The sequence below is a fragment of the Bombina bombina genome, chromosome 6 (assembly GCF_027579735.1).
Source record: "Bombina bombina isolate aBomBom1 chromosome 6, aBomBom1.pri, whole genome shotgun sequence".
Lineage (NCBI taxonomy): Eukaryota > Metazoa > Chordata > Amphibia > Anura > Bombinatoridae > Bombina > Bombina bombina.
In genome coordinates this window covers 1032438674-1032463770 of record NC_069504.1, presented here as the reverse complement: position 1 = coordinate 1032463770, position 25097 = coordinate 1032438674, and the positions used below count along the sequence as shown (strand labels likewise).

Sequence of the window (25097 nt, the reverse complement as noted above, 5' to 3'; positions counted from 1 at the left end):
AAATTCTATATTATTATTACATGGGTATTTGCTAAGCTTGGGAGGTAACTGTTTTAGTCAGTCAAAAATGTGTAATAACCTCTGTTTTTGCTTATATTTTTCAGACAGATAAATTCAGATATACATAGAAATGATATATATGTTTTGAAAACACAAAAGATCTTACTTAGCCTCTGTGTTTTTAAGAATATAAATAAATACTTATGGACCATACACATACTAATGATTGGATCATCTCTAATAATTATTTCTATTTTTATTGCAGACAACCATTGGTCATGAGCATCAATCTTAGAAAGAGACGGAATGCCGCATGAAATGAATTAAGTCATATCATATAAACATACAAATAAATGTTTATAAAGTTTCACATACATCTTTTAAAATATAGTGAGATGAAAATATGGAAGTTACTTTGATGTGATATGACTATGAGATATATATTTGATGTGATATAACTATGAAATATAAGTTATTTTAATATAATGTTAGATATGTGATGTTTCATATCAAAATGATCAGAAAATTCATTAAGATATAACTTATCCAAAACAAATATTATGAATAGTTGTCGCAGTAAATTATGATAAAAATTAATAACCATTTCATAGAAATACTGACTTAAGCTGTTTCAAATGTTGCTGTGTCTGTTTGTGCTGCCACCTGGTGTTATGTTGCGAGAACTACAGCCAGAAGGTTCTTTCTGGCTGTTAAAAATGAAATTTCCAAGGGCCAATCCGATTTAGACTTCCCAGATAACCAATGGGAAGGTCAGCTCCCGTAGTGCCACCCACATGATGTCATCAATGATTATATAATGGGAGTGTTGAATGCACAAGAGAGAGTTGTCTGTAACTTGTTGAAAATTAGTGATCTGATTTTGGCTGCGATATACCTAAAAAAAAAAAAAAGTTCACTTCAGCAAGGAGCTTAAAACTTATCCTTGATTTGTGCAAAAACCTTCTTTCAAATGAGATGACCTAAAGACCGCTACGAATTGGTTCAAAATTGGTGAAGTATATTGTATTTTAAATTGGTAGTTATAAGCCTAGGTATTGTTCAAATCTGTGTCTGAATTGGCTAAATAACTCATCTATACAAGTTCTGATATTGTCGGTTAATTTTGTATTAGGATAAATTGCAGTTAAATAGCAGAATATATATTTTATCCTATTGTTTTATAAACACTGTTTAGAATTGTATTGCTTGGATGTTAAAGGTTTTTAGTCCCATTGTGTTAAATAAATAAGGCTGAATTGTGAAGGTATATTGTTCTGGGTTTTGTAAGAAGAATAGCATATCTTAAGAGTTGGTTCTAACGCATATAAACTTTTATTTAGTTTCCTTTTATTGCAAATATAGTTCAATATGTTTATGGATATTAACTAAATAAAAGAATTCAGATATTTATATTAATTGTATGGTCTAGTAGGTGCATGGTTGATAAGGGTTTCTATTTCTTTGTATTGTGTTTATAACCCTGCCACAAACTTATATATATTATTTGGATAGCACTGCTAAGATTTTCATAAATATACTGACATAATAATTGGAGGCACTTTTTCTGAGATTTATTAATATTCCATCATAATTGATATAATATATTTGTAAGTAAATAGAAATTATTATAAAAGAGAAAAAAAAAAAAAAAATTCATATTTCGAAGATATAATTTTTTTTTTGAAAAGTTGAAATATTAATTTTCATATTTCGAGATTGACATTAATATCTTGAAATATTATTAAAGATTAATTTTGAAAAATTAATAAAAATATTAATTTTTCATATTTCAAAATTAATCAAAAATATTGATTTTTCATATTTTCAAAGTTAATCAAAAATATTAATTTCTCATATTTTGGAATATTAATTTTTCATATTTCAAAATTAATAATATTTTTTTTTGAAATATAAAAATTTTCCTTCTCTCTTTTTATTGGCAAAAATTGTATTAGCGTTTTAGTTTAACTAAGTACTAAACCAATATAATAATGTCTGTAGCCAGAAGTGACTCATTTAATTCTATACATAGCAATGAAATTGGTCCCATAACCATACCTATTACTAAAGGTCAGGTCCTTAAGAAAGATATCTTAAGTTACATTAAAGGGAAGTTAAATATTGCTGGTGAATTAAATGATTTTGTGGATATGCTTGAAACTAGGGCTAAAAATATTACCGTTAATAATAATATGTGGAATGAAGAGAATGAATTCTTCCAGGAATTATTAATGATTAATCAATGCAAAGATCCCAAAAAGCGAGAAAAACTAATACTAAAATCTTGGCCCCTTTTAATATGCATAATTGACGAAATGTCGTTTTGTGTCACAGACAAACGATTGCAAATACAGGAGCTAGAAAATAGTATTCGTTCCTCGCGCAGACGCGAAGAGGGTTTAAAAATAGCCAAAAATAAAATGGATGAATTTGCCCAAAACCTAGCCACCTTAGATAAGCACAATATGGACTTAATCGCGCAGATACAAGATTTAAATAAACAGCTTGCGCAAAGCCAGAGAGAATTAAGCGATTTAAAAAGGTCATATCGCCATAATGAAAACCCCTATATTAGCAATGAGAATAATACAGATAATGCTAACTCCTTTAGCGAACGCGTCAGGGACGAGGTACGAAAATATATAGAACAACATAGACAAATGACCCCTAACGGGTCAGAAGTAGATTTCCCAAATAGACAATCCCCTCAGGATGTAAATCCAGAGGACAGCTGTAGCGCAGCTGATGCGGGGGAGGGAAACTCTAACAGAGAATCCCAAAATAAGTCTGATAAAGTCTATGATTCCCATAAAATAATCACCTTCGTACAACGCGCAGTACCTATATTCTCCAATAAGGGAACAACATCTGTAATTGATCATTTACAGGCTTTTGAAAATGCGTTAGCTATAATGAATGTTACAAGTGAGAAATTGAAAATTGAATTTCTGCCTTGGGTATTTGACAGTAAGCATCACAAATTCTTTGCCTCACTAAAGGATATGAATATTCATTCCTGGAATGGGGTAAAACGACAATGCAGAAAAGAATTCGGGCAATATCGCACTAAAACTGCCGCGAAAATAGCGGTATATGGTTTAAAGTGTCGTGCGAATCAGAGTCCAGTCGAATTCCTTTCTGTATTGAAAAATGCGTACAGTATGGCTGAAGATAATCCCAGATTTGATGGCTCAGAATTTGTAAATTTATTTTTTGAAGCATTGCCTACACCCATCAAAATTAACTTAGCTAGAGATTTTGATGAGAACTGCTCATTGGAATGGCTGATCAAAGAGAGTACAAAATTATACTCTATTCAGCAGTCCAGTGAGCAGGGGGTTAAAAAGGAGTCAAAACCCAAAATTGTGGCAGAAACTAGGGTGTCACCTAGCCCCCTCAATTTGGAGTCTAACAAGAGGACTTATGCAGAGGTGGCCAGTCAAAACAGGCCATCTCCACAGAGGTTTAATTCTGCCCCTCCCCCTACACAGGTTGAGGCGCAGGGAGACTATAACCAAAGTGGGGGACATAATCAGGTGAATAATTACTCACAAAGAGAATACTCACCAAATAATTGGTATCCGCGCAAGGGTAGATACAATAGACGGCGAAGATATTCTCAGGGTAACCAGACACCCCAGGTATATAATGCTTCCCAAAATATTAATACTGAACAAGCTGAACCCCAGGGGCAACCACGCCAGAATAGAAATAGTGGCCCTGATTCTGAGGGAACCCAATGGTCCAGGAATCAGTACAATGGGGCACCAAGAGATAGGCCCAGGGGTAGAGGTAACTTGTACAATCAGGTAGATATGCTGTTTACCCAATTAAATCGGTTGAGCGAACAAATCGCTAATATGGGTCAAAAATCTACGGCTCAGCAACCGAACAATACTTTTTTAGGGGTACAGCCAGTGGTCAGCAGTGGACCACAGGCACAGTCATAAATACTGCAGTATCACCTGAAGGGGAGGGGAGAGATATACAAAATGTAGTAATAAATATTAATGATACTAATCATGTTATCTCCCCACAGACCGGAAACGGACAAATTAGCTGTGACAATGAGCGACATCAGCCGGGAAAAATTAACCAAACTTTTCCTCTGCAGTGTTCTCTTAACATTATTTCCACAGATGCAGTACACAAGAACCCAGCTGACCTTGTCATAGGGGAAATAGGTAGGTATGAAATTTCCTCTGCATCGAATGACACAGCGGATCCAGGTAAAACGTGGCGAAGCCCACAGATGTACAAGAATGCAAATTTTATGTGTGAAATGATAGAAACTGCAGGAAGATATTATGTACTAGTTGAGCTGCAAGATTCAGTCTCCAACCCTATCAGGGGATTAATTGACACTGGGTCACAGGCAACTATCTTATCCCACAGGTACTACACACAGCTAAATGAGCTAACACCCCACAAACCCAAAATAAGAGAATTTGACGGTTCTCTGATAGGTGTTGGGGGTGATTCCCTAAAAGTCTACGGTATTGCCTGGTTAAAATTTAAATTGGGGAACAGGGTCATAAGACACCCTGTCATTATAGTGGATCTGCCAACTGATCGTTTAATTATTGGTAGTGATCTCCTGAAGCGATTAAGCACCATAATTGATTGCATAAATAATGTAATTTGGTCACAAGTTAAACGGCCTATCAATTATGAAAAATCTGGTATATCTCGCACCCGACATAGCTGTCACGTGGTGGAAGAGAAACCAGATGCTGTGGAGATTCATTTCAGGAATAACTCTGTACCTGAAATCACTATCCTACAAATAGATGATCAGACTCCTTTTAGTGGCTCTGATGGTAATACTTTTAAAATTTCGCCTGGAAAGATAGCGAATATTTCCCTAGATGGCGATGTATTAACCATATCACTCCACAAGGGGGATCATAAAATCCCTAAGGGGGGAGGCCACACTCAATACCTCACAGGGATTGAGAGAGTTAAAGAGGATCTATTTATCCCTATACAAGTGCATGACCTTGGTAAAACCGAGTATGCTAAAATAAACTTAAAACAGGAAGCTAGCTATATAAGCGAAGGTTTATTAGCGCAGATAGCTGAACCTAAAGTGATTAAATATCTTTCTCCCCAAGACCACAGTGTCAACGGCCTGGATGACAGGTCTGAAAGCTATAACATCACAGCTAAGTGCTTATTATCTATCTCTCTTGGTAATAAGTCAGTGAAGCACCTGTTTTTAGTTTTAAATACTCCCCATAATCAAATATACATTGGCAATGATATCTTACATAGATATGCCATACAAATAGATTTGATTAATTCTTGCCTCTGGAGCAGGTTAAAGGGGGACCCTGAAGTATTTCAGGATGAAAATGCAGCCCTGAAATCAAACCAGCAATTGCCATATGCTGTGAATATGCAGGTATCTAGCGATGTTATAATTCCTGCTGGGGCTGATAAATTTCTTTTACCCTTACAGGTAAAGAGAGGTCAGAAATTAAAAACTTCTGAAACACTGATTTGCCTCTCCCATAGAATACAAAATCTGGGTGTCTCAGTAACCTACACTCCTATGGTGAATATTGGAACTGTAATTATTATGTCAGTATATTTATGAAAATCTTAGCAGTGCTATCCAAATAATATATATAAGTTTATGGCAGGGTTATAAACACAATACAAAGAAATAGAAACCCTAATTAACCATGCATCTACTAGACCATACAATTAATATAAATACCTGAATTCTTTTATTTAGTTAATATCCATGAACATATTGAACTATATTTGCAATAAAAGGAAACTAAATAAAAGTTTATATGCGTTAGAACCAACTCTTAAGATATGCTATTCTTCTTACAAAACCCAGAACAATATACCTTCACAATTTAGCCTTATTTATTTAACACAATGGGACTAAAAACCTTTAACATCCAAGCAATACAATTCTAAACAGTGTTTATAAAACAATAGGATAAAATATATATTCTGTTATTTAACTGCAATTTATCCTAATACAAAATTAACCGACAATATCAGAACTTGTATAGATGAGTTACTTAGCCAATTCAGACACAGATTTGAACAATACCTAGGCTTATAACTACCAATTTAAAATACAATATACTTCACCAATTTTGAACCAATTCGTAGCGGTCTTTAGGTCATCTCATTTGAAAGAAGGTTTTTGCACAAATCAAGGATAAGTTTTAAGCTCCTTGCTGAAGTGAACTTTTTTTTTTTTCAGGTATATCGCAGCCAAAATCAGATCACTAATTTTCAACAAGTTACAGACAACTCTCCCTTGTGCATTCAACACTCCCATTATATAATCATTGATGACATCATGTGGGTGGCACTACGGGAGCTGACCTTCCCATTGGTTATCTGGGAAGTCTAAATCGGATTGGCCCTTGGAAATTTCATTTTTAACAGCCAGAAAGAACCTTCTGGCTGTAGTTCTCGCAACATAACACCAGGTGGCAGCATACAGTACAACATAGCAATACAATACAGCATTTCTGACATTTTTAAGCAAGTTAATTTTTATTTTTTTTTCATAAAATGGTTATTTATATGTGAATAATAGCTTATTTTTAATTCAGTATTGTACTGTATTCCAAGTGAATCCTGTCTATGTAGATCTGAAATAAGAAAATAAATGTTAATAATCACTTCTCTTCAGGTCCATAAACATCTATTCATGTTTTTAAACACACAGAGGCTAAGTAAGATCTTTTGTGTTTTCAAAACATATATATCATTTCTATGTATATCTGAATTTATTTCCTATATAAATATCCCCTGCAGCAATCATCCACCTAATACAATGTGCTTAATTTTAATATATATATATCATGAATCATTCCAAACATACATGGAAAACTGGCATTGTTCCCCTTGCAAAATGTATTTAATTTTATTTGTGTCACCTTCCCCCATGAGGGGGTTTTGCAGTACTTCTTCAAATAGAGATTCAGTGAGATAGAACTGTTGTATCACACGTGTCAAATTCCAAAGGGGTCCTTGAACACATTCTTTTCTCACCTCACCAAATGTTCTGAAGTTATAAAAATCTGCATATATAGTCAAATGAATAGGGTCACTGAGCTATTTCCTTTAGAAAAGAAATGTTTGTGTTTCAAAAAGGCTCTACTGATCGTCAATCCTGATAGACGTGTATTAGAAGCTGTGTTCAACAAACTCATGTTTAATTAATCCTGAGTTCTCATCTAACATATACAGTGTATAAAATATACATATATATATATATATATATATATATATGTACACATATGTAATATTCATCATAATATTCATATACTCTGACATAAATCCCCCTTCCAACTTCAAATAGATGTAGGACACATGTATTTGAATTGGCTTAAAGTCAGTGGTATTTGATGAGGATCAACCGTATACCTCATAGACAGTCTCTTATGAAGAAAGTTTGTTATTTTGAGCTTTCATGTTTATCAGTTAGGCATCTTTAAATTACAGTATGTCTTTAGTGCATTTGGGGATATGACACTTCATTCTCCCTCTATGACTTGTAGTTGGGACCTGGGATGACATGCCCGCAGTTGATTTATATGTACCCATTTATCTATGAAACCTTCATTTTTGGGGATCCGTATTTTATAGGCCACTGGAGATATTTTGTCAGTAATGACAAAAGGACCTTTCCATGAGGGAAGAAATTTCTTCTCCCTAACCTGATCTCTTCCAAAGTTATAAAGATAAACTTTATCATTTATTTCATATTCCTTTTTGGATGTTTTGAGATCATAATAGGTTTTAGTGGCAGTTGCGGCTCTTTCTAAATTCCTTTGAGCAAATGCAAAGGCATATTGCAGGTGCTTTCTTAAGTTTTCCACATATTGATGTGTATTGGCAGCGTTTATCAAATTTTGGTCTGATGTACGGTACAGCAGATGCTGAGGTAGAACCATTCTTCTACCAGTCATCAGCTCAAAAGGTGACATCTTGGTAGCACTACTTGGAGTTGCTCTTAATGCCATTAAGACTAGAGGTAGTTTTATATCCCAGTCTTTACCTGTTTCACTCACAAACTTTTTGAGGATTTTAACAATGGATTGGTTGTAACGCTCTACACCACCACTTGAGGCAGCTCTATAAGCAATATGGAGCTTTCTTTTAACCCCTAGTATTTTCCACATTTTTGTCATCACTTCGCTAGTGAAGTGGGTCCCCCGATCTGATTCGATTCTTTGGGGCAAACCAAATCTGGAAAATACATGGTTGATGAGCAATGCTGCACATGTTTCAGCACTATTGTTAGGTGCACTAATGCACTCTACCCATTTAGTGAACAGGCATGTCACTGTTAACATGTACTTGTTACCTCTTGATGACCTTGTTACCGGACCAATAAAATCAATTTGTATATCTGACCATGGCATTACCATCCCCCTTTTCTGCAATGGCGCTCTATGCGTTGGTGCAGTGGGTTGGAACTGTGGACAGATTAAACACCCTTGACAGTAGGTTTGAACATCTTTCAACATGTGTGGCCAAAAAGCGTAGTCACGCAATATTTCGTACGTGAGTTTGGCACCGCGATGACCAGATGTGGGAGCATCATGGGCATGTTGAAGCATTAGACCTCTGAACTTGGTGGGTACTACCCACTGTTGGATGCCAGTTTTGGAGGTTCTAATTAACAAACCATCCTGTAATTTGAATTGTGATTTAGATTTTATTAAGATTCTCAGATCTTCTTTGCCAATACAATCATCTTTTGAGATGGGGTTGCTTTCAGGATCTTCTATGTGTTTATAGAAGATGCCTACAATGGGGTCTTCTTTTTGACTAGTGATCAGGTCCTCACTAGGAGAATCCTGACTCCATTGTACCAAGTTAGGCTCACTCTGTTGTTTTGCCTGGTTTCTGGTAATGGCTTCTACCTGAATTGCACCCATTAAGTGTTCAATATTAAGGAGTTCTCCAGTTATGGCTCCTTGTTTGGCTAATGAGTCCGCAAGGTCATTGCCTTCCTTATCAGGACCTAAAACTCTGGAATGACCCTTGGTCTTTTTCCAGTGTATGGTTAAATCATTGGATACTACCAGATTATCAATCTCGCAGAACAATTTGCCATGCTTGACTGGTTTGTTATTGCTTTTCTGCATGCCATTTCTTTTCCAAGTTGGCAGGTATTCAACAAAACTGTCACGCACATAATTTGAGTCAGTTATGATCACAAATTCATGAATACCATGTTCAATAGCCATTTCAATGGTTTTGAAAACAGCAGTTAGTTCTGCAACTTGACTGGATCTTGGTCCAATGTTGAAACCTACAGATATATTTGAGAATCCATTTGCCCCAGTTATACCAATGCCAGCGACTAGTCTGCGCTCATTATCAATAGTGGCATGGTAAGAACAACCATCAACATATACCCAAGGTAATGTTTGACAATGGTCTTCATTGTACATTTTATATGGGGAAAGCAATTGTTCTTCCAGAAAATCATCTTCTGATAATTTTTCCCCAGGATCTCTAGCAGTACAGTCGTGGAGCTCAGCAAGCCCTTGTGCGACTGGATTCTTTTTATTCTGCTTGTAGCGAATTTCTAAGGGCCAGCCTTGTAAGGAAAGAGTCCACGCTGTTATGCGGCTGTTAGACAAATTCCCATCTCTTATTCTCTCACTTTGCAAATATAGCAAAGGCTGGTGGGCCGTTTCTACAATAATTTTCTCGCCCTGTATATAGCTGCGGAAATTTTGTAGAGCCCATACAGTAGATAAGAGGGCTTTTTCGCAATCGTTAAACTTTATTTCTACTGGGGATAGATTTTTGCTCGCATAAGCAATGGCTTTGTTCAAATTATCATGCTTTTGGTATAACACAGCACTCATGCTTATATCTGTGTAACCTGTCTCTAAGAAGAAAGGTTTGCCACCTTCAGGGTATGCTAAGCAAGGTGCTTGAGTGAGTTTTCTCTTCAGCTCTCTGATGGCTGTCTCTTGAGACTCACTCCAGTGCCATTTCACATCTTTCTTCAGAAGAAGTAGTAGTGGTTTAGTTAATTCCGCATAATTATCAATGAATTTGCGAGAATAATTTGTCATACCCAGGAATGATCTCAATTCCTTTAAGTTAGTTGGGTTTTTAGAATTCACTATCGCTTCTACCTTTTTCTTCTGGGGATTTAATCCGTCAGAAGTAACTTCATGTCCCAAGAAGTTTACACGAGTGCGGCACCATTGAGCTTTTTGCAGGGATAATTTGACACCTGCCCTTTTAAGTTGGCTGAGGACGTGTTTAAGCTCTGCAATGTGTTTTTCAAAGTCTGTGCTTTTGATTAAAACATCATCCACATAAGATAAGGTCCCCCTTTCCAGTGCGTCAGGCATAGCCTTATGCATGAATACAGCAAATTCATGTCCAGAATTTATGTATCCAAATGGAAGTCTCTGGAATGCATACTGAATCTTTTGGAAGGAGAATGCTAGCTTATATTGGTCCTCTTCATGTACCTTTATGGTCCAATATCCCTGTGCACAATCAATGGCAGTGAATATTTTGGATCCCTGCATTTGTGCTAGACACTGGTCAATGTATGGTACAGGCCAGCCAGACATGTATACTCGTTTGTTTAGCTGTCTTAAGTCAGCACACAAACGCCATTGTCCATTGGGCTTAAGGACACCTAGAATAGGATTATTATAAGAGCTGTGCACCTGTCTGATAATACCTCTTTCTTCCAAATTCCTTATGACCTCTGCAAGAGAATCATATGAGGCTAAGGGAAGTCTGTATTGTTTGACAAATACAGGTGGCGCATTAGGATCTGTTTGTATTCTTGCAATGTGCAAGTCTGTGGTACCACAGTCATAAGAATCCTTAGCGAAAATATCCTTGTACTCCATCAGGAGTTCTCGCAGCTGTTGGCGTTCATCATCGCTAGAACAGCCATTGGCTAAGGATATTTGCTCTTCGACTATTTGCTGAAATCCTGGAAAGATTTCAGGCTGTCCTATTTCATAGGCTTCTTCCAACCTAGAGGTGAGATCCCCTTGATTATAATTTATATTGCTCCCATGACTCTGGGGATTGGGGTAATCTTGCTGTTTGATTGGCTGATCAAACACTAGAGAGGCTTCTTCAATTTTACAGATGCCTTCCTCTGAGCTGAAGGGATAAATAGACTGAATATTAAATAGACCCTCTGGCATAGATGCAAAGGATTGTTCTATTAATTGTTCTTCAGTTAGGTATCCTTCAGGTATTAGCCCAATTACATTATTCTGGAATCCAAAAGTGTAATAACTTGATTCCAGTGCATATCCTATGGTAGTTCCCTTGGATAATGTTATATCCTGTGGGGTCATGTTATGCACAATAATATTTATTGGAACAGTTCCAATATTCACCATAGGAGTGTAGGTTACTGAGACACCCAGATTTTGTATTCTATGGGAGAGGCAAATCAGTGTTTCAGAAGTTTTTAATTTCTGACCTCTCTTTACCTGTAAGGGTAAAAGAAATTTATCAGCCCCAGCAGGAATTATAACATCGCTAGATACCTGCATATTCACAGCATATGGCAATTGCTGGTTTGATTTCAGGGCTGCATTTTCATCCTGAAATACTTCAGGGTCCCCCTTTAACCTGCTCCAGAGGCAAGAATTAATCAAATCTATTTGTATGGCATATCTATGTAAGATATCATTGCCAATGTATATTTGATTATGGGGAGTATTTAAAACTAAAAACAGGTGCTTCACTGACTTATTACCAATAGAGATAGATAATAAGCACTTAGCTGTGATGTTATAGCTTTCAGACCTGTCATCCAGGCCGTTGACACAGTGGTCTTGGGGAGAAAGATATTTAATCACTTTAGGTTCAGCTATTTGCGCTAATAAACCTTCGCTTATATAGCTAGCTTCCTGTTTTAAATTTATTTTAGCATACTTGGTTTTACCAAGGTCATGTACTTGTATAGGGATAAATAGATCCTCTTTAACTCTCTCAATCCCTGTGAGGTATTGAGCATGGTCTCCCCCTTTAGGGATTTTAGGATCCCCCTTGTGGAGTGATATGGTTAATATATCGCCATCTAGGGAGATATTCGCTATCTTTCCGGGCGAAATTTTAAAAGTATTACCATCAGAGCCACTAAAAGGAGTTTGATCATCTATTTGTAGAATAGTGATTTCAGGTACAGAGTTATTCCTGAAATGAATCTCCACAGCATCTGGTTTCTCTTCCACCACGTGACAGCTATGTCGGGTGCGAGATATACCAGATTTTTCATAATTGATAGGCCGTTTAACTTGCGACCAAATTACATTATTTATGCAATCAATTATGGTGCTTAATCGTTTCAGGAGATCACTACCAATAATTAAACGATCAGTTGGCAGATCCACTATAATGACAGGGTGTCTTATGACTTGATGGTTGTTCTTACCATGCCACTATTGATAATGAGCGCAGACTAGTCGCTGGCATTGGTATAACTGGGGCAAATGGATTCTCAAATATATCTGTAGGTTTCAACATTGGACCAAGATCCAGTCAAGTTGCAGAACTAACTGCTGTTTTCAAAACCATTGAAATGGCTATTGAACATGGTATTCATGAATTTGTGATCATAACTGACTCAAATTATGTGCGTGACAGTTTTGTTGAATACCTGCCAACTTGGAAAAGAAATGGCATGCAGAAAAGCAATAACAAACCAGTCAAGCATGGCAAATTGTTCTGCGAGATTGATAATCTGGTAGTATCCAATGATTTAACCATACACTGGAAAAAGACCAAGGGTCATTCCAGAGTTTTAGGTCCTGATAAGGAAGGCAATGACCTTGCGGACTCATTAGCCAAACAAGGAGCCATAACTGGAGAACTCCTTAATATTGAACACTTAATGGGTGCAATTCAGGTAGAAGCCATTACCAGAAACCAGGCAAAACAACAGAGTGAGCCTAACTTGGTACAATGGAGTCAGGATTCTCCTAGTGAGGACCTGATCACTAGTCAAAAAGAAGACCCCATTGTAGGCATCTTCTATAAACACATAGAAGATCCTGAAAGCAACCCCATCTCAAAAGATGATTGTATTGGCAAAGAAGATCTGAGAATCTTAATAAAATCTAAATCACAATTCAAATTACAGGATGGTTTGTTAATTAGAACCTCCAAAACTGGCATCCAACAGTGGGTAGTACCCACCAAGTTCAGAGGTCTAATGCTTCAACATGCCCATGATGCTCCCACATCTGGTCATCGCGGTGCCAAACTCACGTACGAAATATTGCGTGACTACGCTTTTTGGCCACACATGTTGAAAGATGTTCAAACCTACTGTCAAGGGTGTTTAATCTGTCCACAGTTCCAACCCACTGCACCAACGCATAGAGCGCCATTGCAGAAAAGGGGGATGGTAATGCCATGGTCAGATATACAAATTGATTTTATTGGTCCGGTAACAAGGTCATCAAGAGGTAACAAGTACATGTTAACAGTGACATGCCTGTTCACTAAATGGGTAGAGTGCATTAGTGCACCTAACAATAGTGCTGAAACATGTGCAGCATTGCTCATCAACCATGTATTTTCCAGATTTGGTTTGCCCCAAAGAATCGAATCAGATCGGGGGACCCACTTCACTAGCGAAGTGATGACAAAAATGTGGAAAATACTAGGGGTTAAAAGAAAGCTCCATATTGCTTATAGAGCTGCCTCAAGTGGTGGTGTAGAGCGTTACAACCAATCCATTGTTAAAATCCTCAAAAAGTTTGTGAGTGAAACAGGTAAAGACTGGGATATAAAACTACCTCTAGTCTTAATGGCATTAAGAGCAACTCCAAGTAGTGCTACCAAGATGTCACCTTTTGAGCTGATGACTGGTAGAAGAATGGTTCTACCTCAGCATCTGCTGTACCGTACATCAGACCAAAATTTGATAAACGCTGCCAATACACATCAATATGTGGAAAACTTAAGAAAGCACCTGCAATATGCCTTTGCATTTGCTCAAAGGAATTTAGAAAGAGCCACAACTGCCACTAAAACCTATTATGATCTCAAAACATCCAAAAAGGAATATGAAATAAATGATAAAGTTTATCTTTATAACTTTGGAAGAGATCAGGTTAGGGAGAAGAAATTTCTTCCCTCATGGAAAGGTCCTTTTGTCATTACTGACAAAATATCTCCAGTGGCCTATAAAATACGGATCCCCAAAAATGAAGGTTTCATAGATAAATGGGTACATATAAATCAACTGCGGGCATGTCATCCCAGGTCCCAACTACAAGTAATAGACGGCGAAGATATTCTCAGGGTAACCAGACACCCCAGGTATATAATGCTTCCCAAAATATTAATACTGAACAAGCTGAACCCCAGGGGCAACCACGCCAGAATAGAAATAGTGGCCCTGATTCTGAGGGAACCCAATGGTCCAGGAATCAGTACAATGGGGCACCAAGAGATAGGCCCAGGGGTAGAGGTAACTTGTACAATCAGGTAGATATGCTGTTTACCCAATTAAATCGGTTGAGCGAACAAATCGCTAATATGGGTCAAAAATCTACGGCTCAGCAACCGAACAATACTTTTTTAGGGGTACAGCCAGTGGTCAGCAGTGGACCACAGGCACAGTCATAAATACTGCAGTATCACCTGAAGGGGAGGGGAGAGATATACAAAATGTAGTAATAAATATTAATGATACTAATCATGTTATCTCCCCACAGACCGGAAACGGACAAATTAGCTGTGACAATGAGCGACATCAGCCGGGAAAAATTAACCAAACTTTTCCTCTGCAGTGTTCTCTTAACATTATTTCCACAGATGCAGTACACAAGAACCCAGCTGACCTTGTCATAGGGGAAATAGGTAGGTATGAAATTTCCTCTGCATCGAATGACACAGCGGATCCAGGTAAAACGTGGCGAAGCCCACAGATGTACAAGAATGCAAATTTTATGTGTGAAATGATAGAAACTGCAGGAAGATATTATGTACTAGTTGAGCTGCAAGATTCAGTCTCCAACCCTATCAGGGGATTAATTGACACTGGGTCACAGGCAACTATCTTATCCCACAGGTACTACACACAGCTAAATGAGCTAACACCCCACAAACCCAAAATAAGAGAATTTGACGGTTCTCTGATAGGTGTTGGGGGTGATTCCGTAAAAGTCTACGGTATTGCCTGGTTAAAATTTAAATTGGGGAACAGGGTCATAAGACACCCTGTCATTATAGTGGATCTGCCAACTGATCGTTTAATTATTGGTAGTGATCTCCTGAAGCGATTAAGCACCATAATTGATTGCATAAATAATGTAATTTGGTCACAAGTTAAACGGCCTATCAATTATGAAAAATCTGGTATATCTCGCACCCGACATAGCTGTCACGTGGTGGAAGAGAAACCAGATGCTGTGGAGATTCATTTCAGGAATAACTCTGTACCTGAAATCACTATCCTACAAATAGATGATCAGACTCCTTTTAGTGGCTCTGATGGTAATACTTTTAAAATTTCGCCTGGAAAGATAGCGAATATTTCCCTAGATGGCGATGTATTAACCATATCACTCCACAAGGGGGATCATAAAATCCCTAAGGGGGGAGGCCACACTCAATACCTCACAGGGATTGAGAGAGTTAAAGAGGATCTATTTATCCCTATACAAGTGCATGACCTTGGTAAAACCGAGTATGCTAAAATAAACTTAAAACAGGAAGCTAGCTATATAAGCGAAGGTTTATTAGCGCAGATAGCTGAACCTAAAGTGATTAAATATCTTTCTCCCCAAGACCACAGTGTCAACGGCCTGGATGACAGGTCTGAAAGCTATAACATCACAGCTAAGTGCTTATTATCTATCTCTCTTGGTAATAAGTCAGTGAAGCACCTGTTTTTAGTTTTAAATACTCCCCATAATCAAATATACATTGGCAATGATATCTTACATAGATATGCCATACAAATAGATTTGATTAATTCTTGCCTCTGGAGCAGGTTAAAGGGGGACCCTGAAGTATTTCAGGATGAAAATGCAGCCCTGAAATCAAACCAGCAATTGCCATATGCTGTGAATATGCAGGTATCTAGCGATGTTATAATTCCTGCTGGGGCTGATAAATTTCTTTTACCCTTACAGGTAAAGAGAGGTCAGAAATTAAAAACTTCTGAAACACTGATTTGCCTCTCCCATAGAATACAAAATCTGGGTGTCTCAGTAACCTACACTCCTATGGTGAATATTGGAACTATTCCAATAAATATTATTGTGCATAACATGACCCCACAGGATATAACATTATCCAAGGGAACTACCATAGGATATGCACTGGAATCAAGTTATTACACTTTTGGATTCCAGAATAATGTAATTGGGCTAATACCTGAAGGATACCTAACTGAAGAACAATTAATAGAACAATCCTTTGCATCTATGCCAGAGGGTCTATTTAATATTCAGTCTATTTATCCCTTCAGCTCAGAGGAAGGCATCTGTAAAATTGAAGAAGCCTCTCTGGTGTTTGATCAGCCAATCAAACAGCAAGATTACCCCAATACCCAGAGTCATGGGAGCAATGTAAATTATAATCAAGGGGATCTCACCTCTAGACTGGAAGAAGCCTATGAAATAGGACAGCCTGAAATCTTTCCAGGATTTCAGCAAATAGTCGAAGAGCAAATATCCTTAGCTAATGGCTGTTCTAGCGATGATGAACGCCAACAGCTGCGAGAACTCCTGATGGAGTACAAGGATATTTTCGCTAAGGATTCTTATGACTGTGGTACCACAGACTTGCACATTGCAAAAATACAAACAGATCCTAATGCGCCACCTGTATTTGTCAAACAATACAGACTTCCCTTAGCCTCATATGATTCTCTTGCAGAGATCATAAGGAATTTGGAAGAAAGAGGTATTATCAGACAGGTGCACAGCTCTTATAATAATCCTATTCTAGGTGTCCTTAAGCCCAATGGACAATGGCGTTTGTGTGCTGACTTAAGACAGCTAAACAAACGAGTATACATGTCTGGCTGGCCTGTACCATACATTGACCAGTGCCTAGCACAAATGCAGGGATCCAAAATATTCACTGCCATTGATTGTGCACAGGGATATTGGACCATAAAGGTACATGAAGAGGACCAATATAAGCTAGCATTCTCCTTCCAAAAGGTTCAGTATGCATTCCAGAGACTTCCATTTGGATACATAAATTCTGGACATGAATTTGCTGTATTCATGCATAAGGCTATGCCTGACGCACTGGAAAGGGGGACCTTATCTTATGTTGATGATGTTTTAATCAAAAGCACAGACTTTGAAAAACACATCACAGAACTTAAACACGTCCTCAGCCAACTTAAAAGGGCAGGTGTCAAATTATCCCTGCAAAAAGCTCAATGGTGCCGCACTCGTGTAAACTTCTTGGGGCATGAAGTTACCTCTGACGGATTAAATCCCCAGAAGAAAAAGGTGGAAGCTATAGTGAATTCTAAAAACCCAACTAACTTAAAGGAATTGAGATCATTCCTGGGTATGACGAATTATTCTCGCAAATTCATTGATAATTATGCGGAATTAGCTAAACCACTACTACTTCTTCTAAAGAAGGATGTGAAATGGCACTGGAGTGAGTCTCAAGAGACAGCCATCAGAGAGCTGAAGAGAAAACTCACTCAAGCACCTTGCTTAGCGTACCCTGAAGGTGGTAAACCTTTCTACTTAGAAACAGGGTACACAGATGTAAGCATGAGTGCTGTGTTATACCAAAAGCATGATAATTTGAACAAAGCCATTGCTTATGCGAGCAAAAATCTATCCCCAGTAGAAATAAAGTTTAACGATTGCGAAAAAGCCCTCTTATCTACTGTATGGGCTCTACAAAATTTCTGCAGCTATATACAGGGCGAGAAAATTATTGTAGAAACGGCCCACCAGCCTTTGCTATATTTGCAAAGTGAGAGAATAAGAGATGGGAATTTGTCTAATAGCCGCATAACAGCGTGGACTCTTTCCTTGCAAGGCTGGCCCTTAGAAATTCGCTACAAGCAGAATAAAAAGAATACAGTCGCACAAGGGCTCGCTGAGCTCCACGACTGTACTGCTAGAGATCCTGGGGAAGAATTATCAGAAGATGATTTTCTGGAAGAACAATTGCTTTCCCCATATAAAATGTACAATGAGGACCATTGTCAAACATTACCTTGGGTATATGTTGATGGTTGTTCTTACCATGCCACTATTGATAATGAGCGCAGATTAGTCGCTGGCATTGGTATAACGGGGGCAAATGGATTCCCAAATATATCTGTAGGTTTCAACATTGGACCAAGATCCAGTCAAGTTGCAGAACTAACTGCTGTTTTCAAAACCATTGAAATGGCTATTGAACATGGTATTCATGAATTTGTGATCATAACTGACTCAAATTATGTGCGTGACAGTTTTGTTGAATACCTGCCAACTTGGAAAAGAAATGGCTTGCAGAAAAGCAATAACAAACCAGTCAAGCATGGCAAGTTGTTCTGCGAGATTGATAATCTGGTAGTATCCAATGATTTAACCATACACTGGAAAAAGACCAAGGGTCATTCCAGAATTCTAGGTCCGGATAAGGAAGGCAATGACCTTGCGGATTCATTAGCCAAACAAGGAGCCATAACTGGAGAACTCCTTAATATTGAACACTTAATGGGTGCAATTCAGGTAGAAGCCATTACCAGAAACCAGGCAAAACAACAGAGTGAGCCTAACTTGGTACAATGGAGTCAGGATTCTCCTAGTGAGGACCTGATCACTAGTCAAAAAGAAGACCCCATTGTAGGCATCTTCTATAAACACATAGAAGATCCTGAAAGCAACCCCATCTCAAAAGATGATTGTATTGGCAAAGAAGATCTGAGAATCTTAATAAAATCTAAATCACAATTCAAATTACAGGATGGTTTGTTAATTAGAACCTCCAAAACTGGCATCCAACAGTGGGTAGTACCCACCAAGTTCAGAGGTCTAATGCTTCAACATGCCCATGATGCTCCCACATCTGGTCATCGCGGTGCCAAACTCACGTACGAAATATTGCGTGACTACGCTTTTTGGCCACACATGTTGAAAGATGTTCAAACCTACTGTCAAGGGTGTTTAATCTGTCCACAGTTCCAACCCACTGCCCCAACGCATAGAGCGCCATTGCAGAAAAGGGGGATGGTAATGCCATGGTCAGATATACAAATTGATTTTATTGGTCCGGTAACAAGGTCATCAAGAGGTAACAAGTACATGTTAACAGTGACATGCCTGTTCACTAAATGGGTAGAGTGCATTAGTGCACCTAACAATAGTGCTGAAACATGTGCAGCATTGCTCATCAACCATGTATTTTCCAGATTTGGTTTGCCCCAAAGAATCGAATCAGATCGGGGGACCCACTTCACTAGCGAAGTGATGACAAAAATGTGGAAAATACTAGGGGTTAAAAGAAAGCTCCATATTGCTTATAGAGCTGCCTCAAGTGGTGGTGTAGAGCGTTACAACCAATCCATTGTTAAAATCCTCAAAAAGTTTGTGAGTGAAACAGGTAAAGACTGGGATATAAAACTACCTCTAGTCTTAATGGCATTAAGAGCAACTCCAAGTAGTGCTACCAAGATGTCACCTTTTGAACTGATGACTGGTAGAAGAATGGTTCTACCTCAGCATCTACTGTACCGTACGTCAGACCAAAACTTGATAAACGCTGCCAATACACATCAATATGTGGAAAACCTAAGGAAACACCTGCAACATGCCTTTGCATTTGCTCAAAGGAATTTAGAAAGAGCCGCAACTGCCACTAAAACCTATTATGATCTCAAAACATCCAAAAAGGAATATGAAATAAATGATAAAGTTTATCTTTATAACTTTGGAAGAGATCAGGTTAGGGAGAAGAAATTTCTTCCCTCATGGAAAGGTCCTTTTGTCATTACTGACAAAATATCTCCAGTGGCCTATAAAATACGGATCCCCAAAAATGAAGGTTTCATAGATAAATGGGTACATATAAATCAACTGCGGGCATGTCATCCCAGGTCCCAACTACAAGTCATAGAGGGAGAATGAAGTGTCATATCCCCAAATGCACTAAAGACATACTGTAATTTAAAGATGCCTAACTGATAAACATGAAAGCTCAAAATAACAAACTTTCTTCATAAGAGACTGTCTATGAGGTATACGGTTGATCCTCATCAAATACCACTGACTTTAAGCCAATTCAAATACATGTGTCCTACATCTATTTGAAGTTGGAAGGGGGATTTATGTCAGAGTATATGAATATTATGATGAATATTACATATGTGTACATATATATATATATATATATGTATATTTTATACACTGTATATGTTAGATGAGAACTCAGGATTAATTAAACATGAGTTTGTTGAACACAGCTTCTAATACACGTCTATCAGGATTGACGATCAGTAGAGCCTTTTTGAAACACAAACATTTCTTTTCTAAAGGAAATAGCTCAGTGACCCTATTCATTTGACTATATATGCAGATTTTATAACCTCAGAACATTTGGTGAGGTGAGAAAAGAATGTGTTCAAGGACCCCTTTGGAATTTGACACGTGTGATACAACAGTTCTATCTCACTGAATCTCTATTTGAAGACTTACTGCAAAAACCCCTCTTGGGGGAAGGTGACACAAATAAAATCAAATACACATCTGCACTGCTGGCTAAACAGGAAATATGCTGTTTTAAAGACTCTTACAACTCCTCATGGATTGACCCCATGTGGAGCAATAAAGGCCTTGGAAAACACAGACAAATGCTAAGATGTGACTCTGGAAGTTCACGTAAGCAGACAGCAAATAAGCAGTTTTTTTTTCTCTCTCTGTTTAAATACATGCCCCAGAATGTATTAAATATAGAAATTTGGGAAATTGTCTAAATTCTATATTATTATTACATGGGTATTTGCTAAGCTTGGGAGGTAACTGTTTTAGTCAGTCAAAAATGTGTAATAACCTCTGTTTTTGCTTATATTTTTCAGACAGATAAATTCAGATATACATAGAAATGATATATATGTTTTGAAAACACAAAAGATCTTACTTAGCCTCTGTGTTTTTAAGAATATAAATAAATACTTATGGACCATACACATACTAATGATTGGATCATCTCTAATAATTATTTCTATTTTTATTGCAGACAACCATTGGTCATGAGCATCAATCTTAGAAAGAGACGGAATGCCGCATGAAATGAATTAAGTCATATCATATAAACATACAAATAAATGTTTATAAAGTTTCACATACATCTTTTAAAATATAGTGAGATGAAAATATGGAAGTTACTTTGATGTGATATGACTATGAGATATATATTTGATGTGATATAACTATGAAATATAAGTTATTTTAATATAATGTTAGATATGTGATGTTTCATATCAAAATGATCAGAAAATTCATTAAGATATAACTTATCCAAAACAAATATTATGAATAGTTGTCGCAGTAAATTATGATAAAAATTAATAACCATTTCATAGAAATACTGACTTAAGCTGTTTCAAATGTTGCTGTGTCTGTTTGTGCTGCCACCTGGTGTTATGTTGCGAGAACTACAGCCAGAAGGTTCTTTCTGGCTGTTAAAAATGAAATTTCCAAGGGCCAATCCGATTTAGACTTCCCAGATAACCAATGGGAAGGTCAGCTCCCGTAGTGCCACCCACATGATGTCATCAATGATTATATAATGGGAGTGTTGAATGCACAAGAGAGAGTTGTCTGTAACTTGTTGAAAATTAGTGATCTGATTTTGGCTGCGATATACCTAAAAAAAAAAAAAAGTTCACTTCAGCAAGGAGCTTAAAACTTATCCTTGATTTGTGCAAAAACCTTCTTTCAAATGAGATGACCTAAAGACCGCTACGAATTGGTTCAAAATTGGTGAAGTATATTGTATTTTAAATTGGTAGTTATAAGCCTAGGTATTGTTCAAATCTGTGTCTGAATTGGCTAAATAACTCATCTATACAAGTTCTGATATTGTCGGTTAATTTTGTATTAGGATAAATTGCAGTTAAATAGCAGAATATATATTTTATCCTATTGTTTTATAAACACTGTTTAGAATTGTATTGCTTGGATGTTAAAGGTTTTTAGTCCCATTGTGTTAAATAAATAAGGCTGAATTGTGAAGGTATATTGTTCTGGGTTTTGTAAGAAGAATAGCATATCTTAAGAGTTGGTTCTAACGCATATAAACTTTTATTTAGTTTCCTTTTATTGCAAATATAGTTCAATATGTTTATGGATATTAACTAAATAAAAGAATTCAGATATTTATATTAATTGTATGGTCTAGTAGGTGCATGGTTGATAAGGGTTTCTATTTCTTTGTATTGTGTTTATAACCCTGCCACAAACTTATATATATTATTTGGATAGCACTGCTAAGATTTTCATAAATATACTGACATAGCTTATGCCAAGTTAAGAGCTCTGTGGCACTTCAACTATTGTCTCTTTGATACGATATAGAAACACACTGCTCTATATATCCCTCAAAAGTTTCTGTATACAGGTTTAATGTATAGCATTTGATTAGTAATAGTGTGGTTTTATGCTCATCTTGTTTATGTTGATGTCTTTTGATTATTTATTTGTTTTTCCTACTATTCTATATCAAAGCTTAGGTATACGGGTATGCACATACTAACTTTGCTTGGATCATATACTATGCCTAAGAGACTGTCCATGGTGGGCTCACGAGGTTCAGCATTACTGTTCTTTACTTGAAATAACTTGGCATCTCCCCGCACTGCCAGCGGCCGAGGTAGTGTGGCATGCTAAGAAATCTTTTATATTTTCAAAACAGTTGTATATTAGTCTCAATTTAATGTTAATCTGGTACCTCTGTGGTTTTCAGTTCAGAGCACTAGTTATATAGCTAGCAGCTATTATTATAGATCCAGCATAATGTACTTATACTACACCAGTTCTGAATGGCCCCTATACACTTATAAACTTGCAAACCTAATTTATGCCTACTATTAGGAGGATATAGTGCCCAGATATTATTATTATAATACTATATTATTGTATTATATTGTATTATATACTATATTATATTATAGATTCATTAACACTTTGCTATTTATATTTTCCATACGCTGTCTAGCCTGCTGTACTCTTATATATACATCTTCTCAGGTCCAAGAGTGACCGTGTTGAATGTTAGAGTACCTCCCTGAGTCTTTTAGTTTACATAGGTCCAAGAGTGGCCTGTTTCAACAATGGAGGTGCTATCATACCTTATATAAATTAAAAAAGAGGTTCTTTTCACTCAGTTGGGTAACAATCTATTGTACTTGGGATGACATGACCTTTTATGTTTTGCCAGCTTTGCAATGTCCTTGTTTTATTTTAGGTCTTAGTGACATAGCCAATTTAACCTGAGATATGTTTACTATTATATCCACTGTACCTTTTACCTTCTATTGTTGTAACTGTCTTGCACAACCTCAATAAAAATCATTTTAAAAAAAAATTAAAAAAAATAATATTTATAGTACCCACTTGTCAGTATTGACCTTAGTCAATACTAAAAGTGAGATAAGCTCTATCCCACTGATAGGACCAAACCAGGGGAGACTGGCAGAATCTGGTTTCTCTGATTTGTTTTAAAAGGGCTTTAGGGTTTTTTTTTTAATGTGAAAATTATAAACTTTTTGGTTTCCATGAAAAGCGTGTGAAATTGCAAAGATGGGAGTAATGCACTAAGGAGAATGTGAGGTAGGGGAGAGAAACCTTTGCTTCTTATGAGGAAAAAAATTGTCCTTTCTGCAATGATTTTCTTTATAGAAACATCTAATCTTAAATCAAGGAACATTTTATTTTAAATACTATATTTATAAGCTTGTGCTTAAAGCCACTCTTGCTAAACCAATTGCCCCCTGAAGTGGGAAGAGGGCCTAGCTGCATATCTGTGAATGGAGAAATCCTAGGATTACACATATGCTGTAAGGCAGCAGGTAACACTGCTGCAACTATAATCCATGTGACAAGCTACCCCAAACCTTATGTTTCTGCACCCTCAACCTGTAGACTGTAAGCTCTCCGGTGCAGGGCCCTCTTCCTCTTGTACTAGATTTGTCTGTAATGTTTTGTATTTTATCACAAATGGTTGTCATTGTATAGTCCTATCTTTGTACCCAGCGCTACGGAAACTTGCAGCGCTATACAAATAAATGACAATAATAACAGAGTTCACATGAAAGCATCACAGTGGGTTCTGAAGGAGAAGGGGTCACAGGCTAGACAAGTGGATTGAGTCATCTGGACCCGGAACCGCTTTTCCCTCTAAGGTGTACACGTGTACTCGCTAACCACTTTTTTAAATAGTACACAGTTTGATTTTTACTGTGTACAGCTTGTTTCCTGCCCAACCATTTCAGATGCACGGGCGAAACTTGGCTGCCAGTAAAAATAAAACTAGTGGGTGACGTAATGTTAATTCACATCTGTGTGAGCGCTACAGAGCTTTATTCAGCAGCGCATACAGACACCTCTAAGAGGAAGTACATTGAGCATCACAACAGCAGTATCATCATATTGAAGAGGCTGACAGTGTGAATATTTGCAAGTGATATGTTTTATTCAAAGTATAATTTTCTTGCCCTGTAACTGGAAAGGGAGTTATACTGAGCAAGCAGTGGAAATACTATCCTCACTTATTGTTTAGATAAAGATCTACCAATCAGAGGGCCAGCTCACGGAGCTGCAGTGATAACGTGCTGCATGGGTCCGAGAATAAAATGGCACTCCCAGCTCTATTTCTACTACAGTATAAAACCAACCACTGCACTGCATCCTAAAGGCAAAAGGGATACATAGATACATACAAGTGACGTGGGCACTTTTATATTATTTAAGGCTACCATGTTTTCCCCATGTGCTGTCCCTGGGTCCCCATGGTCACACCAGTAGATAGAGGCCTGACCAATCATATTCTATCTTTAGAATTCACTAAATGAAAAATGTTTTACACTAGACATTTTATCATTTGTTACCTTTACAGAT

The 25097-nt window shown here is 37.2% G+C and overlaps 1 protein-coding gene across 1 annotated transcript in view; it reads right to left on the bottom strand.

The window, feature by feature from the left end:
* ANKS1B (ankyrin repeat and sterile alpha motif domain containing 1B) overlaps nt 1–25097 on the bottom strand; it is a 367766-nt gene that overhangs the window by 230945 nt on the left and 111724 nt on the right. The gene's annotated exons all lie outside the window — the stretch shown is intronic.